This window comes from Lissotriton vulgaris, chromosome 7 (genome assembly GCF_964263255.1).
Source record: "Lissotriton vulgaris chromosome 7, aLisVul1.2, whole genome shotgun sequence".
NCBI classification, from domain to species: domain Eukaryota; kingdom Metazoa; phylum Chordata; class Amphibia; order Caudata; family Salamandridae; genus Lissotriton; species Lissotriton vulgaris.
Genome location: NC_141695.1, coordinates 354,269,085 through 354,292,753, shown reverse-complemented (window position 1 = coordinate 354,292,753; position 23,669 = coordinate 354,269,085). Strand labels below are relative to the sequence as shown.

The 23,669-nt window shown below is 47.8% G+C and overlaps 1 long non-coding RNA gene across 1 annotated transcript in view; it reads right to left on the bottom strand.

Moving 5' to 3' along the window:
* Positions 1–5,649: 5,649 nt before the first annotated feature.
* LOC147701574 (uncharacterized) overlaps positions 5,650–23,669 on the bottom strand; it is a 64,309-nt gene continuing 46,289 nt past the window's right edge. The window contains exon 3 of the long non-coding RNA XR_015297190.1: positions 5,650–6,337. This is a non-coding gene — a long non-coding RNA (uncharacterized LOC147701574). The remainder of the gene's footprint in view (positions 6,338–23,669) is intronic.

Below are 23,669 nucleotides of genomic sequence, written 5' to 3'. Positions count from 1 at the left end.
GCGTTGTTCAAAATTGAATCATGCCACCGCAATCATTATTCCCATTGGCTGTAGGCAATGCTCCATTGCGGAGATGCACCGCAGGGGACCGGGGTGCGCTACTGTGATGGTGCATCTTTTTAAAAGCATCCAATGACCGCCTCGGCGGTGGCAGAGCACGCCTACCGCGGTTTTTAAATTTGCATCATGCCACCACATTCATCTTTCCCATTGGCTCTAGGGCATGCTCCATGGCGGTGACACACCATCCTGGCCCGGCGGTAGCTTCCACAATTTGGGTGGCGGAGCAGGCCCACTATCATTTGGGCATGTCTCCATGCCATTGACTACCGCACTTGTGTCAGGGCAGGTGCTGGTGGCACACCGCCCTGGCCAGGCGTTAGCTACCGTGATTTGGGTGGCAGAGCATGCCCACCACCATCTTCCCATGTCTCTATGACTATCACTACCGCACTTGTGTAAGGGGGTGCTGGTGACACCGCCGGGGCCAGGCAGTAGCTACAGCGAGATGGGTGGCGGAGCATGCCCACCGCCATCTTCCCTTGTCTCTACAGCTATCACTACGGCACTTGTGTAAGGGGGGGTGCTAGTGACACACCGCCGTTGCCAGGCGGTAGCTACCGCGAGTTGGGTGGTGGAGCCTGCTAACCGCCATTTGGGCATGCACTTGTGTAAGGGGGTGCTGGTGACACACTGCCGTGACCAGGCGGTAGCTACCGTAACTTGGGTGGGGCAGCATGCCCACCACCATCTTCCCATGTCTCTAAGGCTATCACTACCGCACTTGGGTAAGGAGGGTGCTGGTGACACACCGCCGGGGCCAGGCGGTAGCGACCTCAATTTGGGGCACATACAATGGCAATGTCCATGGGGAACACTTCAACAGTGCACAGTGGCCACATGGTGCACGGCACATCATTGTGCACACAATGTCAATGTTCATTGACTCCACAGGTGCCTACATGGGCCATGGTTTTGTATGTGTGACGTACATTGGTCTGTAGTCCCTAACATGTCACAAATGCATTAGATGGTTGATGAGGTAGGACAGTGTTGTGGTGGACTCTACAATGTGTGTGTGGTGGGGCAGTGATGACCTTGGCAAGGATTGTCTCATTGTATGATGATGTTACTTACTTGTGCTTATCTGTGTGCTCATACACGCAATTGTCAAAGCACCGCCAACTGTGATCATTGTGTTGTGGATGTGTGCCAAGTTTGAATGATGCATTGAGGTGTGACAGGTACAGCCGATGAGTATGAGACAGTCGTGTTGATTTCTCACACATTGGCTGGATGCTACGCTCCCAGGCGTGCACATGTGAAATGTGGGCATTGGAATGTGTGCATTCACATTGACCAATGTGGTGTGTGAGGCACTTGTGGATTGTTACTAGAGAGGTGTGCCCTCTGTGTGTCGCGCATTTCTAAAGTCAGTCTTTGTTTTTCCTTGTCATCCTGAACGGGATATGCTGTGGCCATCTCATGATGGATGTCATTGACATGTGTCCAATTTCATCTCAACTAGGAGGAGGCCGAATCTGATATGTCACTTGACACTGCTGGAGGACATGGAGGATATTGCGATCATTTGCAAGTTCCGTCTCGACAGAGCCACCCTGAAGACCCTTTGTGATCTGTTGGAGCCCCACCTGCAGCCTCGTCGTCACTACCCACCAGCTTTCACACCAACTTACAAAGTGATGGCAGACCTCCATTTTTTTGCCACTGGATCCTTTGAGGAGACAGTGGCCAGCGCTGCAGGAATGTCTCAATCCATGTTCAGCATGGTGCTGCGGGATGTTCTTGCAGCCATGATGATCTACAAGGACAGATATATACACTTCCCCCGGAGGGCAGAATTGGCAGGTGTGAAGGGAGACTTCTATCCCCTTGGGCACATCCCCCATGTTGTTGAGGCGATTGATTGTACACATGTCGGTCTTGTGCCACCACAGGCGAGTGAGCAAATTTTCCGTAATAGAAAACATTACCACTCAATCAATGTGCAGGCGGTGTGCCTGGCCGATATGTCCATCTCACATGTGTGTGCCAGATTCCCCGGCTCAGCTCATGACTCCTACATCCTGAGGAGCTGCATTGTGCCCTGGCTGATGGCTAATCTGCTTCCCGAGCGTGCTTGGATTGTGGGTGAGTATGCCTAGTCGTATGGCGTGCTGGGTGTGTGACTTGCTGCCCTCTGCCTGTGCAACATTGCAATGTGTGTTTGTCATTCCTAGGTGACTCTGCATATCCCAGCCGTCCATGGCTGCTGAGCCCACTGCGTAATCCCAGGACCCCGGCTGATGTCCGATACAATGAGGCCAATGGCAGGTCACGTTGTGTGGTGGAGCGGACTTTTGGCCTGCTCAGATCACGTTTCCGCTGCCTTGACAAAACCGCAGGTGCACTGGCATACTCGCCTGGGAAGGTGTGTAAGATCGTAGTGGCATGCTGCATGCTCCACAACCTGGCCATTTGCAAGGATATTTCCCTGCTCCTGGATGATGATGAGGATCCAAGTCCCCCGCCTGCACAAGAACCTGAGTCCAGTGATGAGGACAGTGGAGAGGCGGAAGGTGGTGACATACGTCAACATCTCATTACCCGCTACTTCACTTGATGGTGGGTGACGAAGTACAACATGTGCATTGCCTAGTGAGAATACTGTTGTCGTGAAGCGCTATGTGCAAATGGTACAGACAGCCAGATGTAAAGTCACCTGTGTGTGGAAATGTGACAGTGTGACATGTCATCTGTGAATGTATACAGGTCGTGTTTGTTGACACTTGTTGATCATTATGCTGTGTGCATGTTGGCTTATGTAGATGGTTGGGGTAGTGTAATGTCTGTGATGCCACACTCACACCAGTGAATGTTGTTCTGTTGTGTTTCCCTAGGTGTCTCAAAATTGTCCATGCTGACATACTGTACATCTTTCTGATACATTATGGACATTTGGAAGACTGTAACTAATGCACTATAGACAAAGCTGACACAATTAAAGTGTGTAAGGCATTTTATTTATTTGCAAAGTTGACATGTGAGGGGTGCAGGCAGATTTACATGAAGGTGGTGATGGAGCAGTGAGTTGACAGTCATGGTAAATGAGATGAAAGAGCAGACACCACATCGATGTGGTGACCCAGTCCAACAGACAGGTGCCATTCACAAGACAGTGTGGGGAAGGACAGTTCAAACAGTCAATGCAGTGGGGAAGAGGGTTTCCATCAGGGCTGGCTCCGTGACTGGTGTTTGGCTGGTGCTTTGCCTCCAGAGACTCCCAGGCTCTTCTATGGACGCCCCCTTGTTCTCTTGGCCGGGGGGACCCTGCTGCATGGCCAGCGGCGTCTGAGGACTCACCCCCTCTGTGGCCGCATGGGAGGATGGTGCACTGTCATCCTGCAGCACAACAGAGGGGGGCGGAGGTGTTGTTTGGAGACGCAGGCCTGTCCCCAGTAATGAATTTGAATTTAATTTGAATTTAAAAATATTTATAGAGCGCTGCGTTCACCATACGGTTTCTTGGCGCTAAGGAGGCAAAATTAACAGAGGAGAGGCAAGAGAAACTGGTACAGTGAGCGAAAACAAATGAAGACGATTTACAGCGGGAAGGCCTGCTTGAATAGGAAGGTTTTGAGGCCTTTACGAAAGAGAGAATAGTGCTTGGCCGACCGAAGGTGGTCGGGAAGGGAATTCCAAAAAGTGGGTGCCAAGAATACGAAGTTGGCCCCTCCCCACTTTTTGCGCTTGTAGCAGGGTACCTGCAGAAGAGATTGAGAGGATGAGCGAAGCTCTCTGGTAGGGACATACTCCCTTATCAAAGAGGTGATGAAGGCGGGAGCTGAGCCCTGACGTGCCTGGAAAACCATGCAGCCAGTGTTAAAAAGGGATCGCTCCCTGACAGGTAGCCAGTGAAGCGCCTTCAATAGCGGGGTTATGTGGTGGGAGCGGGAAAGGCCTGCACTAGTCGGGCCGCCTGGTTTTGAACCAGTTGGAGCTTTCGTAGGCTGTAAGCTGGAATGCCGTTGTACAGGGCATTGGCGTAGTCCAGCCGGGAGATCACTAGGGCGGACATGATCAGTTTTAGTGCCAAGGGAGAAAAGAAACGGGAGACAGTGCGAATGGTGCGAAGAGTGAGAAAGCAAGAAGAGACAACGGAAATAATTTGTGAGTGAAGGGTAAGATGATTATTCATTTTGATGCCTAAGGTCTTAACTGTGGGAGAGGGAGTGGGAGGGGAACCTAAGGAAGAGGGCCAAAATAAAGAGTTCCAGGGACTGGAAGAGCCACCAGTGAGAACCAACTCAGTTTTATCCGGGTTCAACTTCAGGTGGTTGTGGCTCATCCAGTCCCTGATAAAAATCATAATAGTCTCGAAATTGGAAATAGAATAGGAAGAAGAAGAGAGGTTAAAGATGAGCTGGAGGTCATCCGCATAGTTATATACGGTGACCTCCAGCTGCTGGAGTGAAAAGATTAAGGGATAGATATAAAGATTGAACAAGAGAGGGGAGAGAGAGGAACCCTGGGGAACACCACAAGTGACCTTGAGTGAAGTAGCCGAGAAATCCCCCAGCCGGACCGCCTGGGTGCGGTCCCTCAGGAAGGACGATAGCCAAACCAGGGCTGAGCCCCCGATTCCCGCCGCTCTGATACGTGAAAGCAAGATGGAGTGGTCCACCGTATCAAAAGCGGCGGAGAGATCGAGGAGCACCAGGGCCTGGTGTTTGTTTTGGTCCATGCCCTCCCTGAGGTTGTCCAGGACCGACACCACGACGGACTCAGTAGAGTGCCTAGGCCGGAAACCCGCCTGACGAGGCGCCAGGCCCCCAGTTGCTTCTACATGGGCACTGAGTACAGATGTTAGATGGCGCTAAAGCACCTTGCCCAAGTAGGGCAACAACGAGATAGGGCGATAGTTGACTGGGGCAGACGGATCTGCACCAGGCTTCTTCAAGATAGGCACTATTGTAGCAGATTTGAGGGCTGGAATCACAACCCCCTGAGCAAGGGAACAGTTAAGAAAAGTGATCGGGGGCTGGGTGCAGACAGAATAAATCTGTTGAAGAATACGAGCCGGGCAGATGTCTGCCGGGGAACCTGACTTGACCTTAGGTAGTATTTCCAGGAATACTTCGTCGGTAAGAGGGGGAATCGAAAAGAGACAGCACTGGACGGTAGGAGAAAAGGGTTCAACAAAAGTGAGAGAGGGGGGAGGGATATTAGTCTTGATATTGGTAATTTTTTCCAAAAAATAAGAGTTCAATGAATCACATAAGGACTGGGTAGGAGGAGGTTTGAGTGTAGCCCTATCAGAGAAAGCTAGATCGTGGACAATTGTGAAGATCTCCCTAGATTTATTCTCTGCCACCAGAATTTTTGCTGAAAAATAGGCAGTTTTGGCTCCTAGTATAGCTTTTTTGTAGTCACTTAATAGTATGGAGTAATGAGTTTTCAATAAAGGACAATAGTCCCTTCTCCATTGCCTCTCAGCCCGCCGGAGGGTCAGCTTTTTTTCCTTCAGATCTTCACTAAACCACCGATTTGACTCCTTCGGTCGTCTTGTTCAAATCCGACGTAGGGGGGCTACTGAATCGCAGCCTCCAGCGAGCCAGGTGTTAATGACGGTGGCTTGAGATGATGAGGATAAGCCCGCCAGACTAGGTGAGGAGTTTAAGAGAGAAGAAGATAGCAAAGGGAGGTCGACGCGGTTCCAGTTCCGCGCCCAGGTGTTTTTGGCAAGTGGGACCTTGGTTACAGGGTTGAGATGGAGGGAAAAAGAGGTCCAACTTTTGTCCAAGGCGGGTGTCGATGGACCTCATCAGCTGGATGAGCTCGCGTAATAGTTTGTCAGACCGGCCACTTTGTCCCTGGACCTGTTCGTAGGCCCCACTGACTCTGGTGAAGTGGTCCAGGGATGGGGTCCCAGCCTCCTGATGTCTTGGGTGACCCTTGCCCTCACACCTGCCCTGCTGCCACGGACCTGTTGCCTCAACACTGTGGGTCCCTGAACACTCCCTGCTGTCCTCAGTTGTTGGTGTGGGCTGGTCATCCCCTGGCACAGGGAGGGTGCTGCAGGTGGCACTGGTGGTGGTGGAGGTGGACGCACAGGCCGTAACAGCAGGGGTCTGCTGTGCAGTTGTTGTTGCAGCAGAGGAGGTGGTGCTGAGGATGGGGTCCTCGGACCTGTTGCTCCCTGGCACACCAGATGGGTCGGCCGCAAGCTCTTCGTCCAGAGAATCCTGGAGGTCTACATCTGAGCGTCCATGTACCGGGGGTGGAGACTGGCTCTTCTGGTCATTGGTGTTGTCCTCAGCAGTGAGTTCTTGGTCACCTGTGGATTAGATGGAGAATGGTCAGTGTGGTGCACTCTGCAAGAATTATGTTAGCTGTGTGTCATCCAGTGTGTGTACACTACACAATTGACGGGTCTTCACATCAATTTCTATGTGCACTACAGTGCCTCCTAACATGATGCAGAGGTACATACATTACTTGTACATGTTGTCAGGTATCAATGCATACTATGCAAATCGTGCTGTCATCATGTTCACAGGGACCTGTTAGGGACCAGCACAAATCATTTTCATGATTCTGTCATAGTTTATTTGTCTGACCTGTCAGACGTCACATCTGGCCATGGTCTGGCCATTGTATTGTACTGCATAACTTTGTCCTGTAATGTACATATTTGGATTAATAAGCACACACATGCTTTCTGTAATTTAAAACTGTCCTTGCCGATTTGGCCACATGGCAATGCACTCATCAGTGTGTGCTGTGCATGGTTGTGCACAGTCTTCCTTGTGCATGTGCACTGGTGTGTGACTCTTTGGTAGCTGTGACAGTTCCCTTTGCTTACCTGTGTACACACTGTGCGTCTCAAGCGGGGTCGGTGTGCATATTTGTGCAATGGGGGGCTGGTGTTGCCATATGGTACCATTTAATTGAAGAAAAATGTGTTGGTGCACATACATGCTACCTACCTGTTAGGTGAAGGTGAACAATGCAATGGCTTACAGGTGCTCCTAGGTGGTAGGGAGTGCTCCATCCTGCTGGGGTATGGGACAGGGGGCATGGTTGGAGTAGTAGTGCAGGCATCCCGCCCCCAAACAGGCCTCCCAAGCAAGATGTCTAGCTTCCTGTTAGGTGAGGGTGAACAATGCAATGGCTGCCACATGCTCTTGGCTGGGAGGGAGTGCCCCATCCTGCTGAGGTATGGGACAGGGGGCATGGTGGGAGTAGTAGTGCAGGCCTCCCTCCCCAAACAGGCCTCCCAATCAAGATGGCTACCTACCTGTTACATGAGGGTGAACAATGCAATGGCTGCCACATGCTCCTTGGTGGGAGGGAGTGCTCCATCCTGCTGGGGTGTGGGACAGGGGGCATGGTGGGAGTAGTAGTGCAGGCCTCCCTCCCCCAAACAGGCCTCTCAAGCAAGATGGCTACCTTCCTGTTAGGTGAGGGTGAACTATGCAAGGGCTACCACATGCTCCTGGGTGGGAGGGAGTGTTCCATCCTGCTGGGGTGTGCGATAGGGGGCATGATGGGAGTAGTAGTGCAGGCTTCCCTCCCCCACACAGGCCTCCCAAGCAAGATGGCTACCTACCTGTTAGGTGAGGGTGAACAATGCAATGGCTTCCAGGGGCTCCTGGGTGGGCTCCATACTGCTGGGGTGTGGGACAGGGGACATGTTGGGAGTAATAGTGCAGGCCTCCCTCCCCCACAATGGCCTCCCAAGCAAGATGGCTACCTACCCGTTAGGTGAGGGTGAACAATGCAATGGCTGCCACATGCTCCTGGGTGAGAGGGAGTGTTCCATACTACTAGGGTGTGGGACAGGGGGCATGGTGGTAGTAGTAGTGCAGGTCTCCCACCCACAAACACCCTTACTGTGAAGATGGCTTCCTACCTGTTAGTTGAGGGTGAACAATGCAATGGCTTCCAGGGGCTCCTGGGTGACTCTATACTGCTGGGGTGTGGGACAGGGGGCATGGTGGGAGTACTAATGCAGGCCTCCTTCCCCCAAATTGGACTTCCAAGCAAGATGGCTACCTACCTGTTAGGTGAGGGTGAGCAATGCAATGGCTTCCTGGTGCTCCTGGGTGGGGGTGGGCTCCATACTGCTGGGGTGTGGTACAGGGGGCATGGTGGGAGTAGTAGTGCAAGCTGACTGTGCTCATGCTCCCATGGTAATGTTGCTAGCTACGTTTAGGGTAAATGGGAAGGGTGACTGTTGGATCTGTGAGACATGTTTTGAGGGTGTGTGGGGCAGATGGATGTAAGTTGTCTGGGGTGGTGTATGTTTTTGGGTGTGAAAAACAGTACATATCTGTGTGTTGGTTAACCTTCGTTTGTACTTACCAGCCTCCACTACCCCGGATACTCCTGTGAGACTCTCTGGATGCAGTATAGCAAGCACCTTCTCCTCCCATGGTGTGAATGTTTTCTGTGGGATGGGAGGGCCAGTCCGGTTAGCCAGCCCCCAGTTCTTGCTCCTCCTCTCTTTGACAATCCTCTTGAGATCATGCCACCGCTTCATGATCTCCTTCTCGGATCGTAGGATGTTCCCTACTGCATTGACTTTTTGGACTATCCTTTGCCACATTTGAGTCCTTGTGGCTAATGGTGTCTGTTGGACCACGCTACCAAACAGTTGTGGTTCCTCTCTGACTATCTCATTTACAATGACTGTCAACTCACTCTGTGGGAATTTGGGCATTTTCTGTGATGCCATGGTGTGTAGTGTACACAGTGTTCGTGGGTGCTAGGGTGTGGGTGGTGGGTGTGGTGTTTGTGTGTGAGGTGTGTTATGTTCTGGGGGATTGTTGGTGCTGGTGTGATGGTGGTGGTGGTGGGTGTGCTCTGTTCACTAGCCTCTCCTGTCAGGTCTGTGGTGTGCCCTTCTCTTCTGGAGTGTTGCAAAGGACTATGGTCAGTGAAGGGGTTGGTTTTATACTCAGTTTTGTGGGCATGTCCAAATGGGGTTTTGCTGTCAGGTGTGTTCTGGGAGTTGTCCTGGAAATTACATGTTTCTGTTTGGCATTTATTTATTTTGTTGGGTTGTGTTATGTGTATGTGAGGGGCATGGCTACTTTGATTTGTAGAATGTTTGGCAGTATTTTGGAGTTTTTGCATCATCTGCCATGTTTTGTATGGATTGTCCGCTGCGGTGGCTATGCTGCAGCTCTTCCGCTGGCTCTCCCATTCACTCCTGTTTGCGACCGCTGCGATCGGAATCGGCGGATCGGGATATCCTAATTTCCTGTGGGCTGTCTCCGCAATGCTTGCGGCGGTTTGTAGCTTTTCCGCTGCGTTTCCGACTGCCTCGGTCGGTTTTCGGACGCCACCCACCGCGTCGGGTGGTTTTTATTTACCCGCTTCCGCCGCAGTCGGTCTTTTCTTGGCGGTTGATCCTAATTTGACCGCTGGGTTATCCACGGTCCCGGCGGCTGGTTGTTTTCCGCGTCCGTGACAGTCGGGGTGGTTTTCCACCCGCCATCCTAATGACCCCCTTAGTAAATACGCGAATAGAGGTTGGTCTCTAAACGAGTTGCCAAAATCTCCCTCTTTTTATAAAAGTTACCATTGTTTGATGATGATTTTCTTGATGCTAGTCAAGTCAAGTCAAGTCAAAGAATTTATATAGCGCACTACATACCGAGAGGGTCTCAAGGCGCTTGGGGAGGGAAGGAGGATTACTTGTCAAATAACCACGTTTTAAGTTGCTTTCTGAATGTTAGGTGGTTCTGGGTAAGGCGAAGGTAAGTGGGGAGTGAGTTCCATGTTTTAGCTGCCAGGTATGAGAAGGATCTACCTCCCATGGTGGTCTTGTTGATGCGAGGTACAGTGGCGAGGGCTTGGCTGGAAGAGCGTAGTTGGCGGGAGGGGGTGTAGAAGGACAGTCGTGAGTTGAGACATTCTGGTCCGATATCGTAGAGTGATTTGTGTGCGTGGGTTAGAAGTCGGAAAGTGATCCTCTTATTGACGGGTAGCCAGTGGAGGTTTTTCAGGTGACCAGAGATGTGTTCGTTACGCGGGATGTCTAATATGATCCTGGCTGAGGCGTTTTGGATTCGTTGGAGTTTTTTCTGGAGTTTAGCGGTAGTACCTGCGTAAAGGGTGTTTCCGTAGTCCAGTCGGCTCGTGACCAGAGCATGGATGACTGTTTTTCTTGTTTCGGTGGGCATCCAGCGAAATGTTTTTTTGAGCATGCGGAGAATGTTGAAGCAGGATGAGGAGACGGAGCTGACTTGTCTGTTCATTGAAAGTGAGGAATCCAGGATAACGCCTAGGTTCCGTGCGTGGTCTGTCGGGATGGGTGCTTTTCCAAGGGCTTCCGGCCACCAAGAGTCGTCCCATGCAGAGGGGGATGTACCTAAGATGAGGACTTCTGTTTTATCTGAGTTCAGTTTCAGACGACTATGTTTCATCCATTCGGCAACTTCTTTCATTCCTTCGTGTAGGTTGGTTTTGGCGGTGCTGGGGTCATTGGTGAGAGAAAGGATCAGTTGAGTGTCATCCGCGTAAGAGATGATGTTGAGGTTGTGTTGGCGGGCGATGGCCGCGAGGGGGCTCATGTATACGTTGAAGAGGGTGGGACTGAGTGAGGATCCTTGTGGTACGCCACAGATGACTTCAGTGGCCTCGGACTTGAATGGTGGAAGGCGGACTCTCTGGGTTCTTCCGGTGAGGAACGAGGTGATCCATTCAAGTGCTTTTCCTTGTATTCCGATGTTTCTGAGGCGTTGTAAAAGGGTGCTGTGGCAGACTGTGTCGAAGGCTGCAGAGAGGTCGAGGAGGATGAGGGCGACTGTGTCTCCATTGTCCAGTAGAGTTCGAATGTCGTCTGTTGCTGCGATGAGGGCGGTCTCAGTGCTGTGTTTTGCTCGGAAGCCAGACTGTGAGGAGTCGAGGGATTTGTTGGCTTCGAGGAAGGCGGCGAGCTGGTTGTTGACAGCTTTCTCGATGACTTTGGCCGGGAAAGGAAGGAGCGAGATGGGGCGGTAATTTTTGAGTTCGGTGAGGTCCGCTGTGGGTTTTTTCAGCAGGGCGGTGAGTTCAGCGTGTTTCCAGCTTTCCGGGAAGGTGGCGGAGTTGAAGGAGCAGTTGATGACGTCTCGGAGGTGCGGTGCTATGACGGAGTCTGCTTTGTTGAAGATGTGGTGAGGACATGGGTCTGTGGGGGATCCTGAGTGGATGGAGTTCATCAGGCGGATGGTGTCCTCAGTGGAGATTGGGTTCCAGTCGTAAAGGGTGTTCAAGGGGGGAGAATGTTCAGCATATGGTTGGGTGGGTTGGTCTCCGGGTTGGTTGTCGAAGCTGTTGTGGATGTCTGCAATTTTGTTGTGGAAGAATAAAGCCAGGGAGTCGCAGAGGGCTTGAGAGGGGGTGATGTCGTTGGAGTTGGCCGAGGGATTGGTAAATTCCTTGACGATGTTGAAAAGTTCCTTGCTGTTGTGGGCGTTGTTGTCTAATCGATCCTTGAATGCTGTTTTCTTGGCCTTTCGGATTAGTTGGTGGTGTGTGCGGGTGGCGTTTTTGAAGGCGTCCTTGGTGCTGGTGGTTGGGTCTTTTTTCCAGGCCTTCTCAAGGGAGCGGCAGAGTTTCTTGGACTTCTTAAGATCATCGTTGAACCATGAGGCCTTTTTGCTGCCGGGTTTGCTTTGACGTTTTTTCAATGGTGCTAGGATGTCGGCGCTGTTGGATAACCATAGGGTGAAGTTGGTGGTGGCTTGGTCTGGGTTAGAAGAGTGGGCTGGGGTGTTTAGAAGGAGCGATGAGGAGATCTGGTCGATGGTTATTTTGTTCCAGTTTCTTTGCAAAGTTGGTTGGGGGTGGTTGATGGGTTTCGGCTTGTTGTAGGTGAAGTGAACGCAGCTGTGGTCAGTCCAGAGGAGATCCGTAGTGTGGCTGAAGGAGACGTGATTGCTGGAGGTGAAGATAGGGTCAAGTGTGTGACCTGCGATGTGGGTGGGGGAAGTGACCAGTTGTTTAAGTCCGAGGTTGGCGAGGTTGTCCAAGAGGGTGGTGGTGTTGCGGTCGTTGTTCTTTTCAAGGTGAAAGTTGAGGTCTCCCAGAAGGATGTAATCTTTGGAGGGGAGCGCGTGTGGAGTGATGAAGTCCGTGATGTCTTCGCTGAATTTTGCGCGGGGTCCTGGTGGTCTGTAGAGGAGGGTGCCTCTGAGTGTGGTCTTGGGGTCGATGTGGATCTGGAATTGAAGGTGTTCAGAGTTGGCGAGATTGACGTCAGAGCTGGTTGAGATGTGGATTGATTTTTTATGGACGATAGCGATTCCTCCTCCTGTGTGGCCGGTACGGTCCTTGTGTGTGATCTTATATTCTTCAGGGATGGCAATGGTGATGTCTGGGGCGGAGGAAGCGTTCATCCATGTTTCTGTCAGGAAGGCGACGTCCGGAGAGATGGTGTCTAGTAGATTCCATAGGTCAATGGCGTGCCTGTGGACCGATCGGGTGTTGAGCAAGATGCATTGTAGATGGTTGGTGTCGGGAATCTGAGGTGTGATCGTAGCGGAGTTGGTGACGGTACCGGTGAATTTGCAGGAGTGGCATGAGAAAGGTCCATGGGTGTGTCCAGGAGCGGCTTGGACACAGTTGGGGAAACGGCCGGGGTTAAGGGCTCGGAGGGTGGAGGCAGCATAGGTAATGCGGGAGGGCTGGTCAGCGCAAGGGGCAGGGGGTCTGGCGCTGGGCGCGGTCCAAACGCGGACGGGCGTAGACGGGCTTACCTTTGGCGCACCTTCGGCGCGGCTGGGGCGCGATCGCTGCGCGTAAACGCTGCGCGCGGGAGCTACTGACATAAATGGAAGGGGGAGGGGCGAGGGCGGCTCAGCTGGGAGGCGGGGCGGGCTCAGGAAGCACAACAACAACAGGGACAAAATGGAGGGGGGAGCAGATCAGGGCGCCGGGGGATAACGCGCAAAAAGCAAACTACAATGCAGAAATGCTACAGGCAAGCGAGGCAGACACAAATGAAATTGCAGGCGAAAAACAATGGCACAGTTCAATGCAAATCAGCACAGCTTCTACGATACCGTGTCTCGGCAGAGAGACAAGGGAGCGAACCACTCAGGGCAGGGGCGATGAGGGGTCACAGCGCTACGAGGTCCGAGGGCGCCGTAAATAGCTAGTGGGAGGGCGGCTCAGCTGGGAGGCGGGGCGGGCTCAGGAAGCACAACAACAACAACAACAGGGACAAAATGGCGGGGGGAGCAGATCAGGGCGCCGGGGGATAACGCGCAAAAAGCAAACTACAATGCAGAAATGCTACAGGCAAGCGAGGCAGACACAAATGAAATTGCAGGCGAAAAACAATGGCACAGTTCAATGCAAATCAGCACAGCTTCTACGATACCGTGTCTCGGCAGAGAGACAAGGGAGCGAACCACTAAGGGCAGAGGCGATGAGGGGTCACAGCGCTACGAGGTCCGAGGGCGCCGTAAATAGCTAGTGGGAGGGCGGTTCAGCTGGGAGGCGGGGCGGGCTCAGGAAGCACAACAACAACAACAACAGGGACAAAATGGAGGGGGGAGCAGATCAGGGCGCCGGGGGATAACGTGCAAAAAGCAAACTACAATGCAGAAATGCTACAGGCAAGCGAGGCAGACACAAATGAAATTGCAGAAGAAAAACAATGGCACAGTTCAATGCAAATCAGCACAGCTTCTACGATACCGTGTCTCGGCAGAGAGACAAGGGAGCGAACCACTCAGGGCAGAATTAGAAACAAAGACAATGCGATTGGTGCCAGTTTTTTTGGGTTTACTGGTGAGCAGATCATTACGGTGAATGTTGGCGACTCGTGCTTCAGCTTTTGCTATGCATTCTTCAGGGTATCCATGATTCAAAAATCTGGTTTTGATGCAATTCATGTCATGATTGAAAGCTTCTGGAGAAGATGAAATCCTTTTGATGCGTAGCATTTGGGAGAGTGGTAAGTTCTGAATCAACTGCGGGGAGTGGAAACTGTGAAAAAACAGAGTATTGTGGAGGTCTGTGGGTTTCACGAAGACTTTTGGGTGAATGATTCGATCACTTTTGAAGAATAGTACATCTAAAAAAGGCAATTCCTCAGTGCTAATGTTGTGCGTAAACCTTATTCTGGTGTTAAGTGTCCTGATGTTGTTTTCCAATGACTCTGCGGTGTGTGACCAAATTAAAATAATATTGTCAATGAAGCGGCGGTACATCACCAGATGTTCATTCCATTCAGTGTTAAGCAAAATGTGTTGTTCCTCAAAGGCTGCCATGAAGATTTTAGCGTAGGTGGGGGCCCCCCAAAAACTCATGCAGAAAAAACTCATCTTCCCACCAAAAATATGAGAGAAGTGATTGACAAATTGCTGGCGTAATTCCAGGTCAGTCACTGTTCTATTACGTGGTTTTCTCCCGTAGCCGCTTGATCAGATTTCTGAGCACGTACGGTACTCTTTGTCCTGCATTTTCGTTTCAGGCTTTTCGTTTTTTTTTTTGTAACTCTTTTTATTAACAATAAAGAAAACATGAACAAACAAGGCAATAGAAGGCAATACTGTTGGATATGTGCCCAAGGGGGGAAGGAAGGAGCGTTACAATTTAGTACAAATCATCAGTGTAAACACGGGGGGCAGGGGGGAAAACAAAGTCATACAACATTAGGATTCAACAGCACTAGGATTGTCGGGTCACGGGGAAAGAGTTACATCCGGAATATCAGTAAGGGGAGGTGTCCCCAAATTTTACCCCACTTCTTCGGTCTGCCACGCGCAACATAGACCGTTTTCTCCCGAAACATACACCAATCCATATTCTCCTTCCATGCTGAGATAGTGGGCGGTCTCTGGGATCCCCATAACTGTGCTATATCTCTCTTGGCGATCATATTCCCAAGGGTCGCCCTCCGAGTCTGCGCCACATCATAATCAGTCGGTTCCCAAACGTTCAGCAAACAGCGCCTGGCTTCGGGCAGCAGCGGAACACCCGTGACTTCTTCCATCACTGCATGTAGTCGATTCCAGTATACTACCACCTCCGGGCACTCCCAAATTATGTGGAGGAAAGTACCAGTCAAGCCACATCCACGCTTACACAACCCATCCACAGAATAACCCATACGAATCAGGCGAGGGCAAGTCACGTAAATCCGATGCAGGATCTTAAGTTGCACAAGTCGGAGACGGGCTGGAATCGCAACCTCCTTGGGTGAGGATATCGCAGATTGCCAGTCCTCATCATCAAGCTCTAAACCGTCACTGGTCCAAACCTCTCTGAGGTGCACCAGTAGGTCTGTACGATTGTTGATCAACGTCTTGTATATCAAAGAGATAGTGCTGTCTGGCACGTATCCGTCGAGCACTCGATCCTCGAGTGGGGATAATTCTGGGATAGCAACACCGGCTGGAAAAACCGAATTCAACGCGTGGCGAATCTGTACATAACGGAATAACTCCTTGTCACTGAGTTCATATTCTACCTTCAACCCCTCAAAGGTCTTGATCCTATCTTTGGTCCAGAGATCCCCAATCTTGCAAATACAGATCATATCCCACTTCTCGAAACCTTTCGTCTTCCACAAGTTGCCCAGTCTCTCAGATACGTAGAGCGGAGTCGCTCGGGTCAGTCGATCGGTCCACCCCATGGCCGCATTCGCACACTGCCACACTTGCACTGCTATCTTAGTGGGTCCTAAAAGCTTCTCTACGACAGATCTGGAGTAAAGCGCCCTATTATACTCTCCACCCGGCAGCTGTCACTTATCCATTGCAAACGCAGGGTTCAATGCAGGGCCATACATTGCATGATTGATCACTCCCAGCTGAGAGGCCCAGTAGTATCACCTGATATCAGGGAGTGCGATACCGCCATCATACCAGGGAAGCGTCAGCTTAGCAAGGGCGATATGCGGACGTCCACCCCATATCAACCGCCTCTGCAGACGCTCCACCTCCCGGAAGTAATTCACCGGAATGAAATCAAACGTATTCTGAAGCGCGTACAAAAACCGTGGTAAGGATATCATTTTGAAAAGAGATGCACGCCCGAGGGGGGACAATGGCAGACCACACCATGCTGCAACGTCAGATTTTAACTGCTGGAGTAGAGGAAGGAGATTACGCCCGTAACGAACACCGGGGTCTAATGAAATAAAGACCCCCAGATATTTAAATCCCACCTGCGTCACCTGTATGGGACAGACACGTGGCAAAGGGGGGGTGTCCCCCGAGAGTACATAAAGACAGGATTTATTCCAGTTAATCACAAGGCCGGAGTTCCTCCCAAACGAGTTAAGTACGTCAAATAATACTATCAACGACTTCCGAGGCGACGTTAGATACAGCAGGATGTCATCTGCTTAGAGTGATATTCGATCTTCAAAATCAGGGGTCCACTGAATACCCTTAAGCGATGGTTCCCACCGCAGCCAGGCAGCGAAAGGTTCCAATGCGAGGGCGAAAAAAAGTGGGGACAACGGGCACCCCTGTCGCGTGCCCCTCCCCAGGACAAAGGACTTAGAGACCCGACCATTCACCACAATCTGAGCCAGTGGTTCCTCATACAGTTTTACCCAGCCGATGAAACCCGGACCAAAACCAAACTTTGCAAGGCAGCCCAGAGATACGGCCATTCCACTGTACCAAAGGCTATCGTAGCATCTAAGGAATACAAGATGGCCGGTTCACGCAGTGACGCCCCTCTCGCCAGGACACCATGCAGGCGCCGCAAGTTCAATGCTGTATTACGATGCAGAATAAAACTAGATTGATCCGGATGGATCAGATCACTGATCACCTTTATCAGTCGGTTTGCCAACAATTTTGCAAGAATCTTGAGCTCTGCATTCAGGAGCGATATAGGCCTATAGGATGTGCAGCGATCCCGCGGTTTCCACTCTTTGTGAATCACCACGATGGTCGCAAGTCGCTGATCACGAGGAAGGGAGCCGATATCTCGTGATTCCAAAAACACTTCACGAAGATACGGCGCCATTTTGTCAGGGCCCATGGCTTTTCCGGAACGGACAGACCGAATAGCAAGTGCCAAAAAGTGTTTAGGATCAGCAGGCCCAAACCACTTTACTCGCAGAAACTACATTTGGGGGTAGTAGCAACCTACAGTGTTGGGAAGTTGTGCCATGATTGTCTAAAAACCTCTACATTGTCCCAGGTGAAACAACAGTTGTCCCTTCTTTCTCTCTGCCCTCCAATGCCCAGAGCTCTTTCACGTCATATGCCCATATCACTCCGTCTTCTATTGGCACAGCTCTATGCCATGCCCCTCATTCTGCATGCTGTCCTCTCTGCTTGTCACTCACTTGATCCGGCATTCCATGGTCATCACATCGCACCTCAGACCGGGCAGATGGAGAAGCCCGTGCAGCCGGCGCCGAAAGCCTCTCAGTTAAGCCGGCACCCCGCCATGCCGTCAGAATGCCCGGTGTGCCCAGCTGGCGGGCAGGGGTATGGGAGAAGCGACCGCTGTGACGCTCCAGCTGCTGCCCTGGCTCGCACCCCGTCTCTCTCCCTCCTCCACCTTCCTCCAACCCGGAAGTGCCGCTGCCTGAGCGGCGCGTGACGTCACTCCCGGGCTGCTACACCTGGACCTGGCCCAGCACAGCGGCACAGACAGACGGACATGGGAGTCACTCGGGAGAGCGATGCGCCCGGGGGCTAGCTGTCTGTTAAGAGTGTCAGACTTGTGACCGTTAGAGAAAGTGAGCGTCTGTCTGTCAGTGCATCCGGCAGGAGCATGGCGCTCATTGTGATTAAGTATGTGCCCAGACAGACTTAGTAAAAGTGTGTGTCTGCGAGTGTCTTTGTTGGTGTGTCAGAAGTGGGACTGTTAGAGTGCAGAGATGCCGAGCTTCTCAATTCCATGCTGTGTAGCTCACTAGGGCCACGGTTCTTTTATGTGAATTTTGGTATTTACAGCTCTCTTTATCCGAGTATACTTGCTGAATTGTAAGTACCATCCCGCAAATAAGAAATAGGCTGTATCTGTAAGTGAGTGTGTTTACTTTTCAGTGTATCTCCGAGAAACTGCTCGGAACGCAGATAAGCTCCAGACGGCAACAAGTCAGGTCCCGGGCCGGCAGCCAATCACAGCGCGGCCCGGGGAATGACGTCACAGGGGTGTCCCGGCCAGCAGATTCGGGGGCGTGTTTTTCGCGCTCTCCCCTTCCCATTGGCTCGAAGGTAAAATTCCTGCCAATGGGAAGAGGAGAGGGCGGGACTTAAAAAAAGACACAGAAACGCCCCCGAATCGCGTTTTCACGGGGAAAGCATGATTGACAGCCATCTCTTCCAATGGCTAGCCTCCATTTATGGAGCTAGCCAATGGAAGACGCGGCGGGACCAAAGCCCCATATGTAGAGACATAAGATTTCGCCCTGGGCGGAGCACCTGCTTCGCAGGTGCTACGGCCAGGTCGAAACCTAAAAAGACCTTGCGTAGCCTCGCTGGTTTTAACCATTTTTTCTAGACAACTCACGTAAACAAGCTTTATTGTAACCGTATGGTACTCCAAATTCGAACAGCCCCACATTATCAGGTAAAAAGAGGATATACATTCTCCAAACACCACACCTTTTCCTCAGACCCAGCATTCCTAATTCACTACCCCACTCATTTTTTACCCGATATTTCTCACACAACAAAAGTTTCTATGGCCATTCAGACCCATTATATAAATATTCGTACAATCAGGAATGTATTTACATTTCTGGCAAAAATGGATTGAATGCTAGCGACTATCATAATACAAAATACATGTTTAAAGCATTGGTACATTAAAATTCTTCTTTTGATATGTCAGTAAGGGTTGCATCTTCTTGAGAATTATTGATCCACAGCTGACAATCTACATGAAAAGTCATGCTCCAGCCTTGTTACCACAAAATTAATTATTTCACATAAAAAAAGTTACATTTTCTTAGGAATTGCTGAACACATACAAACATTCTAGATGTAAAGTCCAGCTACAGCACTATTTATATCAAATCATTGACTACGGGTAGTATGGAGATTACTCCGCATAGGAGAAACAACAGAAATTGTGTTTATCCTTTTTCCTCCATTCTTCTTTTCAAAGAGGCTTAGTTTAATGTTACATAATTAACCTGTTGGGGTAGTGAATTAGGAATGCTGGGACTGAAGGAAAAGGTGTGGTGTTTGGAGAATGCATATCCACTTTTTACCTGATAATGTGGCGCTGTTCGAATTTGGAGTACCATTCGGGGTACAATAAAGTTTGTTTACGTGAGTTGTCGAGAAAAATTGTTAAAACCAGCGAGGCTACGCAAGGTCTTTTTTCCTTGTTTGTGCCTGTGTTTGTTTATTTCATGTGAGTACGTACCTCTATCACATGATTCGATATCAACAAATCAGGATTGACCTTTGTTACGCTGATCGTATCTACCATGAATGACAGTTTTCTATTGGCCAATGTAGGTGTACGGGCTAGTAACAGACCTATGAAGTGAAGTAATGCTGTAAGAGAATTATCCAAACATAAGAGATGGAAGGGGTTTGACTGTTCAGCACTAGTGGTGACGGTAGATGCGGACACCACTTCTCGAATTTGTAAATGTTCCAAACTTTTCATTGGTTGGAGTCTGCTTGAATAAACGATAATGACAATTGGACTTCCGAGCTGATTTTGTTGCTTGAAGAGATTAACACATCCCGATGGCCGCTCGGAGCGAAACCTACACTGAATCCTGGTAAGTGACAGGGTGTCTAGTGCGGATGTTGTATTAATGTTTATTTTTGATGGCTTGTGTTATTGGAGTTACGCTAAATCGGAGAGTGAATAACGGTCTTATATTCTTTCACAACTCACAGGCTCCCGCGAACGCGAAAAATGGAGAGTTTTCTTTCTTACTTAACATTAAACGCCGAACGAAGACTTGCCACTCCGTTTTTGCCAAGTCACTTATAGTTTGAGGCTCGTGACTTTCCAAACGTTGGAGCATTTCTCTCTTTCAATGTTTGAAACGTTGCAGCGTTACACACTCTAGTTTTGAAATGGGGCTATGTAATAGAGGAGTGTCACATATAGGAGTTCCCCTCCTCTGACTCAAGTAGGTTGTTTTATACTAAAAAAAAATGTTTTATTGAAATTTATTAAGGGCATGTTCTTTAGTAATTTTCAAAGATGGCCCTGTGGGAAAGTGCACGTATAAAAGTGCAGGGATACTAGTGTCAGTTGGGATAAAGCACTAAACGCCTCATGCAAGGGTTGTTTTTCACAAGAGACTAGTTGCTTTGACTTCTTCTCTTGGTGAATCGTAAAGATAAATATGCCGTTTAATGAAGCTGGTTTTTCTTCCTGTTTGTAAAAAAAAATGTATATTTGTTTTTAGAACTCGCTGATGTTCGAGTTCTGTTTTCTCCTTCTTACTTGTTTGGAATTTTGTGATACAGGTACATGGGATCCGATACGACGGACCACCTGAGTGATTATACAAGACTAAGAAGGTACAGGCTTCATCCCTATGGTGGTCTGGGAGTGTAATGTCTGTTCTGATTTGGATACAGGCTTTGGTAATATTGAAGATGATCTAATAGAGACTCTTGTAACCATTAGTGTCATATAACCTGACGTTTTTTGCTATAAGACGTTTTGAGAAGGAGAAAGTGTTGATTACGCTCCATCAATTTGCCAGGACGTGGCTTTTTGATTCTTCCACAATTAGGTAAATAGTTTTTCGAATATCTTTCATTTATTCGGTTCCTGGTCACTGGTGTGGTAGTGTGGTTTGGTTTATTGGTTTTGTTTTTACTCATCGTTACACAGGGTTAGTTTTCCTCTCATAGAGGCTATGCATCTCAAGTGATATTATCTTGAGATTTATTGGTTCTGGCATTAAATCAGTAGCTTCTGTTTCTAATAAAAGAGGCTAAGCTCACAGTTCTAAGTTAGCTTCATTGTCAAGTGAAAAGAGATGCATTATGCCATATATCTATGTTTCTTTTGGTCTCACAGTCTCTCTGTCTTTACCAATTTCGTATCAACTCTGTATGACTATGCAATGGGGGTGTCTTTTCTTTCTTAGTTTCACCCTTTGTTGTATTATACTTGTCTTTTTAATGTGAGGGTTGGGGTGAATTCAATATTTTATCACTTGCACTTTAGTGTACGGTTGTTTTTGATTTTGTGGATTTGAATTACAAATGATGTATTGTTTTTGACAGCCCTGATGAAGCCCGCTGGGGTGAAACATGTTGGCTGTATGAACAAAGAATAAAAGCAGATTTTTTCAAGAAGTCAAGTTTCTCACATTAATCTGTGTCCTTTTGTTGTGCATATTGTATGCCATTTCTTCGTGCCTCTTCGTGCAATTTGTGTGTATAGTCTTAACTTAAGTTCCGGGGCAGTGTACTTACAAAGAAGGGCACGAGCCAGACTATAGTACAAACTAATTAGGAGTGATAAAAAAGCAAGTGCGGTTATAATTGTTTTCCCTCACTGCCTTTGTGCGTCTTTTACTTGGAGTTATTTGATGTTGAACTATCTGAGCTGCTGAAAGCTTTATTGTTCCAGAAGGATCTGGCCTTAACATCTGCAAAGTAGACGTTTGATTTTCAGGTTGATACGTCTTCTTCTGAGGTATAGTTGCTACTTTGCAATAATTTTCCGATACATTTTTGGGGACTTGTCCACTGCATTTTTAACATGTCTACTACCGTGGGAGTGGTGCTCTTTTTAAAGAAAATAGGCTCAGGCTTTGTCAGTACCTTCCAGTCTTCTGTGTTATTCCATCATTCCATCAGCTTATATTTCTACTTCTTAGGCAACACTTTGAATGTTCATTACAAAGGATAAAGTTCACTGCACAAATGTGGTTATTGACCGGTAGTCACCTAGCAATTGTTTATTCTACTTGGATAGCGTTGTTAAGTGTTACCACCCAGTATGATGTGCCGACAAAATATTGAGTTGGATATGTCGACCTATAGAAATATTGAGTCCTAAATATCGTGAGCAAGAATATCGAGGTCAAGAATATCGTTTTAAGGTAAGAAATATTGATCTAAAAATATAGAAGTCCCTAATATTGTTTGCAAAAATATAGTTGTTAAAAATATTTTGTTTAATTAATGTTATATATTTTAGTATATATTTTAAATGTATGTGATGTCTTTTTTTTATATAAGAATTGTTTATATTTGTTAATATAAGTGTTACACTTTTAGCGGTTATTAATTTTATTTTAATTACATTTGCGTTTTGTAGTTCTGTAGCTGGTTGTCGGATTATAGGGGACTAGGGTAGAAAGTAATTTAATTTTAATAAATTAATGATTAGTTTTCATTTATTAATATTCATCTAATTGAGATCTTATAATGTTGAAGTAATTTATGATGAATTCATAATTGGTTGTTAATTAAAATAATTATTAGTAAGTAATTATGGTAATTGTGTAATTAATTTTAGGTGCTGGTTTTTGGATTCATAGGGGTAAAGGGTGGGAAGTAATTTATGTTGAATTAATTAATAATTAGATGTTAATTAATAATTGTAAATTAAATGTAGAAATTGTGTAACAAATCTAAGGTGTTTGTTGTGGGGAATATAAGTGTTAAGGATGGGAAGTAATTTGTGTTTAATAATTAGTTGTTAATTAATATTAATTCATTGATATATTTATTTAGGGTAATTGTTTATTTTTTGTGGGGTAAAGGGTGGGAAGTAAATCAAGTTTACTTACTTTATAATTAGTGGTGTAATAGTAATAGATATTTAATTGAGAATAAGTTTTACTTGTATAATTATTTTACATTTTAATTTTAGCTGTGGGGTTTAGAGGGGTAAAGTGTGGGAACTTAATTCATTATTATTAGTCTTAATTTGTTATGCAATTAATAATATTTATTTGGTAATTAATTATGTTAATTATAGAAGTACATTTTTGTTAAAACGTTATTGGTTGTGATTTGTGATGTGTTATAGGGTAGGAAATGAAAAACAAATGATGTAATGATTGTTTCTTTTTTTTAAATATTTTCTAATTAAAAATATTTTTTTGAAGTTTATTTTTTATTTTATATAATATTTGTAGGTATTTTTCATGTAATTAACATTATAATGTTTTTATTTTTGTATTTTTAATATTAAGTATATTTGTATTTTAATTGTTAACATATTAATATATTTATTTATTTTGTTATTTAAAAATATTTTTTGTTAACTCACTGGAGTGGAAATAGTAAATTGTATACCTCTGCTATCCAACACTTTCCCTACTTTTGCACTGACTGGAGTGGGAATAGTAAATGTTACCCCTTTGCTGTCCAGCATTTTCCCTACCGTGCACTCATTGAAGTTGGAATATTAAATTTAACCCCTCTGCTATCCAATACTTTCCCTGCTGTTGCACTGCCTGGAGTGGGAATAGTAAATTTGATCCCTCCGCTATCCAACACTTTCCCTACTGTTGGACTCAGTGGAGTGGGAATACTATTTTATATCCTTCTGCTATCCAACACTTTCTCGACTGTTGCACTCACTGGAGTGGGAACAATCATTTTACCCCCTCCTTTATCCAACACTTTCCCTACTGTTACATTTACTAGAGTGGAAGTAGTAAATTTTACCCCTCTGCTATCTAACACTTTCCCTACTGTTGCACTCATTTTAGTGGGAATAGTCATTTTTACTCTCCACGA